The sequence below is a fragment of the Capra hircus genome, chromosome 5 (genome assembly GCF_001704415.2).
Source record: "Capra hircus breed San Clemente chromosome 5, ASM170441v1, whole genome shotgun sequence".
Classification (NCBI taxonomy): Eukaryota; Metazoa; Chordata; class Mammalia; order Artiodactyla; family Bovidae; genus Capra; species Capra hircus.
This window is the reverse complement of record NC_030812.1, coordinates 76,673,839-76,686,306: the sequence shown is the minus strand read 5'-3', so window position 1 is coordinate 76,686,306 and position 12,468 is coordinate 76,673,839. Positions and strand designations below refer to the sequence as shown.

General features: G+C 42.8%; 1 pseudogene; it reads right to left on the bottom strand.

The window, feature by feature from the left end:
* LOC102181662 lies at nt 208–12,125 on the bottom strand (annotated as a pseudogene).

Here is a 12,468-nt window from a genome sequence, read left to right as displayed (position 1 = left end):
GATTTCTCAATATTTATATGACAATTGCTCCATGTAGGAATAATAATTAACAGAAGTACAACTCTATTTTCAGGCCAAACATGCACCTTTAGATCAGAGCATTCATGGGACATTGGCTCTTAATTCTTAAATTTGCAATCAGAATGTTTTCAAAAATAAATATTATGAAATTGATAAGAAACCAGAATGGATTCTTAAGACAAAGAGCTATGAAACCTGGACAGAAGACAGCAATAAGGCCTGCGTCTGATACTCAAGCTTTGATCCTGAATTAGTTAGCTTGGACTGGTCAGGAGGCAGTTCCTTCAGAATCTTTCTGAGTAAATTTAAGTGAGTATGTGTTAACATTATCTTCTCTTTCAGGTCTGCAACCTTTTCTCATAGAGGGACATTGTAGATATCCGTCTCAGATGAATTTAATACGTCTTTTGTTTTTAAGAGGTAAGGCAGAGCAACCAGAGATCAAATTGCCAACATCCACTGAATCATCAAAAAGGCAAAGGAGTTCCAGAAAAACATCTATTTCAGCTTTATTAGTCAGTTCAGTTGGTCAGTTGGGTCCAACTCTTTGCGACCTCATGAACCACAGCACACCAGGCCTCCCTGTCCATCATCAGTTCCCAGAGTTTACACAAACTGATGTCCATTGAGTTGATGATGCCATCCAACCATCTCATCCTCTGTCATCTCCTTCTCCTCCTGCCCTCAATCTTTTCCAACATCAGGGTCTTTTCAAATGAGTTAGCTCTTTGCATCAGGTGGCCAAAGTATTGGAGTTTCAGCTTCAACATCAGTCCTTCCAATGAACACCCAGGACTGATCTCCTTTAGGATGGACTGGTTGGATCTCCTTGCAGTCCAAGGGACTCTCAAGAGTCTTCTCCAACACCACAGTTCAAAAGCATCAATTCTTCTAGCTTTCTTTATAGTCCAACTCTCACATCCATATATGAATATTGGAGAAACCAAAGCCTTGACTAGACAGACCTTTGTTGACAAAGTAATATCTCTGCTTTTTAATATGCTATCTAGGTTGGTCATAACTTTTGTTCCAAGGAGTCAGAGTCTTTTAATTTCACAGCTGCAATCACCATCTGCAATGATTTTGGAGACCATATGCAGATGGTGTCATCTGCATATCTGAGGTTATTGATATTTCTCCCAGCAATCTTGATTCCAGCTTGTGCTTCTTCCAGCCCAGTGGTTCTCATGATGTACTCTGCCTATAAGTTAAATACACACTCAATATGCCAGCAAATTTGGAAAACAGCAGTGGCCACAGGACTGGAAAAGGTCAGTTTTCATTCAGCTTTATTGACTATGCCAAAGCCTTTGACTGTGTGGATCACAATAAACTGTGGAAAATTCTGAAAGAGATGGGAATTCCAGACCACCTGACCTGCCTCTTGAGAAACCTATATGCAGGTCAGGAAGCAACAGTTAGAACTGGACATAGAGCAACAGATTGGTTCCAAACAGGAAAAGGAGTACGTCAAGGCTGTATATTGTCACCCTGCTTATTTAACTTCTATGCAGAGTATATCATGAGAAATGCTGGGCTGGATGAAGCACAAGCTGGAATCAAGACTGCCGGGAGAAATATCAATAACCTCAGATATGCAGATGACACCACTCTTTTGGCAGAAAGTGAAGAACTAAAGACCCTCTTAATGAAAGTGAAAGAGGAGAGTGAAAAAGTTGGCTTAAAGCTCAACGTTCAGAAAACTAAGATCATGGCAACCACTCCCATCACTTCATTGGAAATAGATGGGGAAACAGTGGAAACAGTGTCAGACTTTATTTTGGGGGGCTCCAAAAACACTTCAGATGGTGATTGGAGCCATGAAATTAAAAGATGCTTACTCCTTGGAAGGAAAGCTATGACCAACCTAGACAGCATATTAAAAAGCAGAGACATTAGTTTGTCAACAAAGGTCTGTCTAGTCAAGGCTATGGTTTTTCCATAGTCACATATGGATATGAGACTTGTACTATAAAGACAGCTAAGCACCGAAGATTTGATGCTTTTGAACTGTGGTGTTGGAGAAGACTCTTGAGGGTCCCTTGGACTGCAAGAGATCCATCCAGTCCATCCTAAAGGAGATCAGTCCTGGGTGTTCAGTGGAAAGACTGATGCTAAAGCTGAACTCCAATACTTTGGCCACCTCATGCAAAGAGTTGACTTATTGGAAAAGACCCTGATGCTGGGAGGGATTGGAGGCAGGAGGAGAAGGGGATGACAGAGGATGAGATGGCTGGATGGCATCACTGACTTGATGCACATGAATTTGGGTGAACTCTGGGAATTGGTGATGGACAGGGAGGCCTGGCATGCTGCGATTCATGGGGTCGCAAAGAGTTGGACACAACTGAGAGACTGGAATGAACTTAACTGAACTGACTGAAGGATAATCAATCCAGTAACACTAAAAAACAGAGCTATGTGCAGTATAGACAGTGCCAATATATCATTTCCCTGGAAGATAAACATTTGCACAGAGTAGACTAGGTCAGATTACCTGGGATATATTGGGCTGCATCTAGTGGAAGTTCTTAGCTTAAGTCTTACTTATGACTTTACTGATACTGCTGGCTATGTTATTTGTATTTCGCCTGTTTTACAAAATTGCTGTCTCTTACACTGCCAAATGTTTGACTGAGGCCTATGAAAAAATAATATGTAGTTCCATATGAGATTGATGATAGTAACAATGTAACTCTAGATACGGGAAGAAGCAAAAAGAAAGAATGTTTTCCTGGACCAAGAGGCTAGTAAGACAGGTGAGCTGACGCATTTGAAAAGACCCTAATGCTGGGAAAAATTGACGGCAGGAGGAGAAGGTGACAACAGAGTATGAGATGGTTGGATGGCATCACTGACTAAATGGAGATGAGTTTGGGTAAACTCTGGGAGTTGGTGATGTATAGGGAGGCCTGGCATGGTGCTGTTCAGTTCAGTTCAGTCGCTCAGCCATGTCCGACTCTTTGCAACCCCGTGAATTGCAGCACACCAGGCCTGCCTGTCCATCACCAACTCCCAGAGTTCACTCAGACTCACGTCCATCGAGTCTGTGATGCCATCCAGCCATCTTATCCTCTGTCGTCCCCTTCTCCTCCTGACCCCAATCCCTCCCAGTATCACAGTCTTTTCCAATGAGTTAACTCTTCGCATGAGGTGGCCAGAGTACTGGACCTTCAGGTTTAGCATCATTCCTTCCAAAGAAATCCCAGGGCTGATCTCCTTCAGAATGGACTGGTTGGATCTCCTTGCAGTTCAGGGGACTCTCAAGAGTCTTCTCCAACACCATAGTTCAAAAGCATCAATTCTCAGCTCTCTGCCTTCTTCACAGTCCAACTCTCACATCCATACATGACTACTGGAAAAACCATAGCCTTGACTAGACAGACCTTAGCTGGCAAAGTAATGTCTCTGCTTTGGAATATATTATCTAGGTTGGTCATAACTTTTCTTCCAAGGAGTAAGCGTCTTTTAATTTCATGGCTACAGTCACCATCTACAGTGATTTTGGAGCCCCCCAAATATAAAGTCTGACACTGTTTCCACTGTTTCCCCGTCTATTCCTGTGAAGTGATGGGACCAGATGCAATGATCTTCGTTTTCTGAATGTTGAGCTTTAAGCTAACTTTTTCACTCTCTTCTTTCACTTTCATCAAGAGGCTTTTTAGTTCATCTTCACTTTCTGCCATAAGAGTGGTGTATCTGCATATCTGAGGTTATTGATATTTCTCCCGGCAATCTTGATTCCAGCTTGTGTTTCTTCCAGTCCAGCGTTTTTCATGATGTACTCTGCATAGAAGGTAAATAAGCAGGGTGACAATATACAGCCTTGATGCACTCCTTTTCCTATTTGGAACCAGTTTGTTGTTCCATGTCCAGTTCTAACCATTGCTTCCTGACTGGCATACAGATTTCTCAAGAGGCAGGTCAGGTGGTCTGGTATTCCCATCTCTTTCAGAATTTTCCACAGTTTATTGTGATCCACACAGTCAAAGGCTTTGGCATAGTCAATAAGGCAGAAATAGATGTGTTTCTGGAACTCTCTTGCTTTTTCCATGATCCAGCGGATGTTGGCAATTTGATCTCTGGTTCCTCTGCCTTTTCTAAAACCAGCTGGAACATCAGGAAGGTCATGGTTCACATATTGCTGAAGCCTGGCTTGGAGAATTTTGAGCATTACTTTACTAGCGTGTGAGATGAGTGCAATTGTGCGGTTGTTTGAGCATTCTTTGGCATTGCCTTTCTTTGGAATTGGAATGAAAACTGACCTTTTCCAGTCCTGTGGCCACTGCTGAGTTTTCCAAACTTGCTGGCATATTGAGTGCAGCACTTTCACAGCATCATCTTTCAGGATTTGAAACAGCTCAACTGGAGTTCCATCACCTCCACTAGCTTTGTTCTAGTGATGCTTTCTAAGGCCCACTTGACTTCACATTTCAGGATGTCTGGCTCTAGATGAGTGATCTCATCATCATGATTATCTGGGTCATGAAGATCTTTTTGTGTAGTTCTTCTGTGTATTCTTGCCACCTCTTCTTAATATCTTCTGCTTCTGTTAGGTCCATACCATTTCTGTCATTTATCGAGTCCATCTTTGCGTGAAATGTTCCCTTGGTATCTCTAATTCTCTTAAAGAGATCTCTAGTCTTTCCCATTCTGGTGTTTTCCTCTATTTCTTTGCATTGATCGCTGAAGAAGGCTTTCTTATCTCTTCTTGCTATTCTTTGCCACTCTGCATTCAGATGTTTTTATCTTTCCTTTCCTTCTTTGCTTTTCGCCTCTCTTCTTTTCACAGCTATTTGTAAGGCCTCCCCAGATAGCCATTTTGCTTTTTTGCATTTTTTTTTTCCGTGGGGATGGTCTTGATCCCTGTCTCCTGTACAATGTCACGAACCTCTGTCCATAGTTCATCAGGCACTCCATCTATCAGATCTAGGTCCTTAAATCTATTTCTCACTTCCACTGTATAATCATAAGGGATTTAAGTCATACCTGAATGGTCTAGCAGTTTTCTCTACTTTCTTCAATTTGAGTCTGAATTTGGTAATAAGGAGTTCATGATCTGAGCCACAGTCAGCTCCTGGTCTTGTTTTGGTTGACTGTATAGAGCTTCTCCATCTTTGGCTGCAAAGAATATAATCAATCTGATTTCGGTGTTGACCATCTGGTGATGTCCATGTGTAGAGTCTTCTCCTGTGTTGTTGGAAGAGGGTGTTTGCTATGACCAGTGCATTTTCTTGGCAAAACTCTGTTAGTCTTTGCTGTGCTTCATTCCGCATTCCAAGGCCAAATTTGCCTGTTACTCCAGGTGTTTCTTGACTTCCTACTTTTGCATTCCAGTCCCCTATAATGAAAAGGACATCTGTTTTGGGTGTTAGTTCTAAAAGGTCTTGTAGGTCTTCATAAAACCATTCAACTTCAGCTTCTTCAGCATTACTGGTTGGGGCCTAGACTTGGATTACTGTGATATTGAATGGTTTGCCTTGGAGACAAACAGAGATCATTCTGTTCATGGGGTCGCAAGAGTCGAACACGACTGAGCGACTGAACTGAACTCAACTAAAGCACACCATTTTGTCACTGGAAAGGCAGAAGTGGCCTCTCAAGGCAGCCAGGACAGCATGGGTAGAATACAGGTGGAAACCAATGGGAATCTCACAGGAACTACAGAACAAAAGGTTAAGTGCTGCCTTTGAGTGACACTACATTATTTGTGATACTGGAGAAGACCACAGCCCCGAGGGACTGTAACAGGTCCCAGGCGAGGTGAACAGAGTCAGTGAGCACGGCGTGCCTCTGCGGGCACTGGAACATGTCACACCTCTCGGACTTCAGTCATCGCGGGGGACGGCAGCTCCTCCAGTTCCAGCCCTGTGGGGCCAAGCAGTGAAGACCCTTTCACCACCTGCGAAAAAGAAGGTTCATCAATCGTCTTAACAGCCCCATCACAGAAGTCACCCCGTGGCTACTTTGCAGTTCCAGAGGTATGCCTCCAAGGCCAAGCAGCCTTCTTCCTGTGGTCTCCGATACCGATACCGTCCCTAATTAATCTTCTGTTCCTCCCAGGCGCTAAAGATAGGAACAGTCTGTTGATGGCTTTCCACTCCTAGGTGTACATCCTGTTTTCAAGTTGTCTTTTGTTCCTTCTTGGATTCCTTCAGGAGTTACATGCTGAGTCATGTCCTCTCAGCAAAATTCCTTAATTCTTTTGCCAGGCCTTTTAATAGGCCTGTCTCCTACAAGGCTTAAGACTTAATTATTGGACCACCAGGGAAGTCCCAGCATATAACAATCTTATTTAAAGACAATTCTGAAGAAACTACAAATCTATTGGAACTAATAAATGAATTCAGCAATGTTGCAGAGATATAATATCAATATATAAAATAGTTGTATTTCTATAAGCTAGTAATACAATCCAAAAATAAAATTAAGAAAACAGTTTCATTCACAAAGCATCCAAAAGAGTGAAATACTGAAACTTAACCAAAAACTGGATGGTTTATAGTCAAAAAACAAAACACCACTGAAAGAAATTAAAAGAATTGTTGGCTAAAGACAGTTCTTTCTCCTGTTGATTGCCTTGACACCTTTATTGAAAATGAATTGATCATAATTATATAGGTTATTTTTCAATGTATTCTATTTATGCCAGTACCACACAGTCTGATTACTGTAGTTTTGAAATAAGTTTTGAAATGGGGAAGTGTGAGTCCTCAAACTTGTCTTTTCCAACATTGTTTTGGCTATTCAGGGCCCCCTGCAATTCTATATTAAAGAAAACTTGAAATTGAAAAGCTATCTGTGTTTATGAATTGATGATATGCATTCAAATCAATCAGAATTCCAATAGCCTTTTTTTTCAGAAATGAAAAATATAGTCCTTAAATTTGAATATTCAGAAATCACTCCATTTCATAGATACAAACAACAATCAGTTCAAAAATAGCCAGTTACAATAGCAACATGAAAGATTGAATTCTTGGGAATAAGTTATTAGAAAATGTGCAATACACAAAGAAATCTTTTAACTCACTACCAAGGGAAACAAAAACTCTGAATAAATGGAAAAGCATAGGATAGGATGACTTATTATCATAAAACTTAAATTCTCCTAAATTAATCTATAAAATCCACCATGATTCTAAGAAAAAATTTTAAGAGACAGACTAATTCTAAAATTTATAGAGAAAAAAATTAAATGAGAACATGTCTGATGAAGAAGAAAAATGACAGAGAACTAGTAAAACCAGAGATGAGAACCTGCTTTAGAGCTGTAATTATAACATTAGGGGCCAGTGTGTAAATAGACACATCAACAGATCAAAATGGAATCCAGAAATAGATGCAATTGCATGAATGAATTAGCATGTGATAAGGTGATATTTTAAAGTACTATGGACTATTCAATGCATGTTTGAGGATCAGTTCAGTTCAGTTCAGTTGTTCAGTTATGTCTGACTCTTTGCAACCCCAAGGACTGCAGCATGCCAGGCCTCCCTGTACATCACCAACTCCCGGCGTTTACTCAAACTCATGTCCATTGAGTTGGTGATGCCATCCAACTACCTCATCTTCTGTTGTCCCCTTCTCTTTCTGCCTTCGATCTTTCCCAGCATCATGGTCTTTTCAAATGAGTCAGCTCTTGGTGGCCAAAGTGTTGGAATTTCAGCTTCAACATCTGTCTTTCCAATGAATATTCAGGACTGATTTCCTTTAGGATCGACTGGTTGGATCTCCTTGCAGTCCAAGGGATTCTCAAGAGTCTTCTCTAACACCACAGTTCAAAAGCATCAATTCATTGGTGTTCCATGGGGTCACTAAGAGTCGGGCACGACTGAGTGACTTCACTTTCACTTTTCTCTTTCCTGCGTTGGAGAAGGCAATGGCAACCCACTCCAGTGTGTTAGGTTATGCTATAGCTGCTGCTATGACTGCCATGTCAGCCAGGAGAGAATAAATGTGTCTGCAGTTCCTACAGCTCCTTGAGTCTTCTTCCAGACTCTTTAACTCATGCCTTGCCTACTCTGGGTTCAGTGAACTGAGTGAACAGTGAGAATAGCAAGACAATTGGTATCACGAACAGGATCAGTGAGACACCCACATTCTTTAGCTTATGGCCTTCTACCTTCAAAGCTAGCACATAGCATTTCTCTGACCTTTCTGTTGACACATGTCTTTCTCACATCTTCTTTCTGCCATCCTTTTGCACTTAAAAGGACTTTTATGATCACATTGGGTCCACCTGGAGAATTCAGGATGCTTTTCTCACCTGGAGAGGCTTAACTTAACCCTGGCTGCAAAGTCCCTTTTGCCATGTAAGGTGATACGTTCACAAGTTCAAGAGATTAGGACATAGACATCTTTAGGGTACCATTATTTTGCCTACCGGAGAAGGCAATGGCACCCTACTCCAGTCCTCTTGCCTGGAAAATCCCATGGACGGAGGAGCCTGGTAGGCTACAGTCCATGGGGTCACTAAGAGTTGGACACAAATGAGTGATCTCACGTTCACTTTTCACTTTCCTGCATTGGAGAAGAAAATGGCAACCCATTCCAGTGTTCTTGCCTAGAGAATCCCAGGGATGGGGGAGCCTAGTGGGTTGCCATCTATGGGGCTGCAGAGTCGGACATTACTGAAGCAACTTAGCAGTAGCAGATTCTGCCTACCATACACGGAAATGGAATGCATGATTGTATCAATTAAGACGGCACTTGACTGGCCTTAGAAAGCATCGCTACAAACAAAGCTAGTGAAGGTGATGGAATTCCAGGTGAGCTGTTTCAGATCCTGAAAGATGATGCTGTGAAAGGGCTACACTCAATATGCCAGCAAATTTGGAAAACTAGGCAGTGGCCACAGGACTGGAAAAGGTCAGTTTTCATTCCAATTCCAAAGAAAGGCAATGCCAAAGAATGCTCAAACTACCGCACAATTGCACTCATCTCACACACTAGTAAAGTAATGCTTAAAATTTTCCAAGCCAGGCTTCAGCAATATGTGAACCGTGAACTTCCAGATTTTCAAGCTGATTTTAGAAAAGGCAGAAGAACCAGAGATCAAATTGCCAACATCGGCTAGATCATGGAAAAAGCAAGAGAGTTCCAGAAAAACATCTATTTTTGCTTTACTGACTATGCCAAAGCCTTGGACTATGTGGATCACAATAAACTGTGGAAAATTCTGAAAGAGCTGGACTACCAGAACACCTGACCTGCCTCTTGAGAAACCTATACGCAGGTCAGGAAGCAACAGTTAGAACTGGACATGGAACAACAGACTGGTTCCAAATAGGAAAAGGAGTACGTCAAGGCTGTATATTGTCACCCTGCTTATTTAACTTATATGCAGAGTACATCATGAGAAACTCTGGGCTGAAAGAAGCACAAGCGGGAATCAAGATTGCCGGGAGAAATACCAATAACCTTATATATGCAGATGACACCACCCTCATGGCAGAAAATGAAGAAGAACTAAAAACCCTCTTGATGAAAGTGAAAGAGGAAAGTGAAAAAGTAGGCTTAAAGCTCAACATTCGGAAAATGAAGATCATGGCATCTGGTCCCATCACTTCATGGGAAATAGATGGGGAAACAGTGGAAACAGTGTCAGACTTTTTTTTTTCGGCTCCAAAATCACTGCAGATGGTGACTGCAACCATGAAATTAAAAGACGCTTACTCCTTGGAAGGAAAGTTATGACCAACCTAGAGGGCATATTAAAAAGCAGAGACATTACTTTGCCAACAAAGTTCTGTCTAGTCAGTTCAGTTCAGTTCAGTCACTCAGTCGTATCCGACTCTTTGCGACTCCATGAATCACAGCACACCAGGCCTCCCTGTCCATCACCAACTCCCAGAGTTCATTCAGACTCAACGTCCATCGAGTCCGTGATGCCATCCAGCCATCTCATCCTCAGTCGTCCCCTTCTCCTCCTGCCCCCAATCTCTTCCAGCATCAGAGTCTTTTCCAACGGGTCAACTCTTTGCATAAGGTGACCAAAGTACTGGAGCTTCAGCTTTAGCATCATTCCTTCCAAAGAAATCTAAGGGCTGATCTCCTTCTGAATGGACTGGTTGGATCTCCTTGCAGTCCAAGGGACTCTCAAGAGTTTTCTCCAACACCACAGTTCAAAAGCATCAATTCTTCGGTGCTCAGCCTTCTTCACAGTCCAACTCTCACATCCATACATGACCACAGGAAAAACCATAGCCTTGACTACATGGACCTTAGTCGGCAAAGTTATGTCTCTGCTTTGGAATATATTATCTAGGTTGGTCATAACTTTTCTTCCAAGGAGTAAGCATCTTTAAATTTCACGGCTGCAATCACCATCTGCAGTGATTTTGGAGCCCCCAAAAATAAAGTCTGATACTGTTTCCACTGTTTCCCCATCTATTTCCCATGAAATGATGGGACGAGATGCCATGATCTTCGTTTTCTGAATGTTGAGCTTTAAGCCAACTTTTTCACTCTCCTCTTTCACTTTCATCAAGAGGCTTTTTAGTTCCTCTTCACTTTCTGCCATGAGAGTGGTGTCATCTGCATATCTGAGGTTATTGATATTTCTCCCGGCAATCTTGATTCCAGCTTGTGCTTCTTCCAGTCCAGCGTTTCTCATGATGTACTCTGCATAGACGTTAAATAAGCAGGGTGACAATATACAGCCTTGACGTACTCCTTTTCCTATTTGGAACCAGTCTGTTGTTCTATGTCCAGTTCTAACTGTTGCTTCCTGACCGGCATACAGATTTCTCAAGAGGCAGATTAGGTGGTCTGGTATTCCCATCTCTTTCAGAATTTTCCACAGTTTATTGTGATCCACACAGTCAAAGGCTTTGGCATAGTCAATAAAGCAGAAATAGATGTTTTTCTGGAACTCTCTGGCTTTTTCCATGATCCAGCGGATGTTGGCAATTTGATCTCTGGTTCCTCTGCCTTTTCTAAAAACAGCTTGAACATCAGGGAGTTCACGGTTCACATATTGCTGAAGCTTGGCTTGGAGAATTTTGAGCATTACTTTACTAGCATGTGAGATGAGTGCAATTGTGCGGTTGTTTGAGCATTCTTTTGCATTGCCTTTCTTTGGAACTGGAATGAAAGCTGTCCTTTTCCAGTCCTGCGGCCACTGCTGAGTTTTCTAAATGTGCTGGCATATTGAATGCAGCACTTTCACAGCATCATCTTTCAGGATTTGAAACAGCTCAACTGGAATTCCATCACCTCCACTAGCTTTGTTCGTAGTGATGCTTTTTAAGACCCACTTGACTTCACTTTCCAAGATTTCTGGCTCTAGATTAGTGATCACATCATCATGATTATCTGGGTCATGAAGATCTTTTTTGTACAGTTCTTCTGTGTATTCTTGCCACCTCTTCTTAATATATTCTGCTTCTGTTAGGTCCATACCATTTCTGTCCTTTCTCAAGCCCATCTTTGCATGAAATGTTCCCTTGGTATCTCTAATTTTCTTAAAGAGATCTCTAGTCTTTCCCATTTTGGTGTTTCCCTCTATTTCTTTGCATTGATCATTGAAGAAGGCTTTCTTATCTCTTCTTGCTATTCTTTGGAACTCTGCATTCAGATGCTTATATCTTTCCTTTTCTCCTTTGCTTTTCACCTCTCTTCTCTTCACAGCCATTAAAGGCTCCTTACCTTGGACGAGGGTATCTCCTTACCGCCGCCGTTCCTGACCGTCAACGTGGGATAGCTCCTCTAGTTCCTCCTGTGCCTGCTCAGCCACCACTCCTCAGATTGCTCCTCCCAGCCGCTGGTCTGGTCTCGGCATTGGTGGCTCCTCCCAGCTGCCGCCCGTGGCCTCGGGCTTGGGGTGGCTCCTCAGGGTCACCGCTTCTGGCCTCCGGTGCGAGGTGGCTTCTCCCCGCCGCCGCCTTGACCTCGGACATGGGGTGTCTCCTCCTGGCCGCCACTGGCCTCGGATGCTGGGTAGCTTCTCCCCGCCGCCGCCCTGACCTCGGACACGGGTTGGCTCCTCCCGGTCGTTCCTGCGCCATCGCAGCCTGGCACTCTGGGCCGCTGTCCATGATTTTGGACGTGGGGTAGTTCTCGGCCGCGCTTAGTGCGCCGGCCCGCGGCCACCACCGCATGTGCTTAGAGGACAAGATTACTGTCTAGTCAAGGCTATGGTTTTTTCAGTGGTCATATATGGATGTGAGAGTTGGACTGTGAAGAAAGCTGAGTGTTGGGAGCCACGTTAGGCATTACTGACAAAATGGAGGCACAGCCCCAGTCTCCTCTCCTCATCTTGCAGGCACGGTCCCGGGATGAAGGAGTTAGGCCTTGTGATTCTGACTTGTTCTTTCCTTTCTTTGGTTGAGTTGGCTGGAAAGAATGTTAAGGTGCTTGAGAGAAACCTGAGAAAACACAAAGCCTTTTGCAGTTGTGCACAGAAAATAATCTATAAAGTAATCATTGACATTTGTCCAAGGA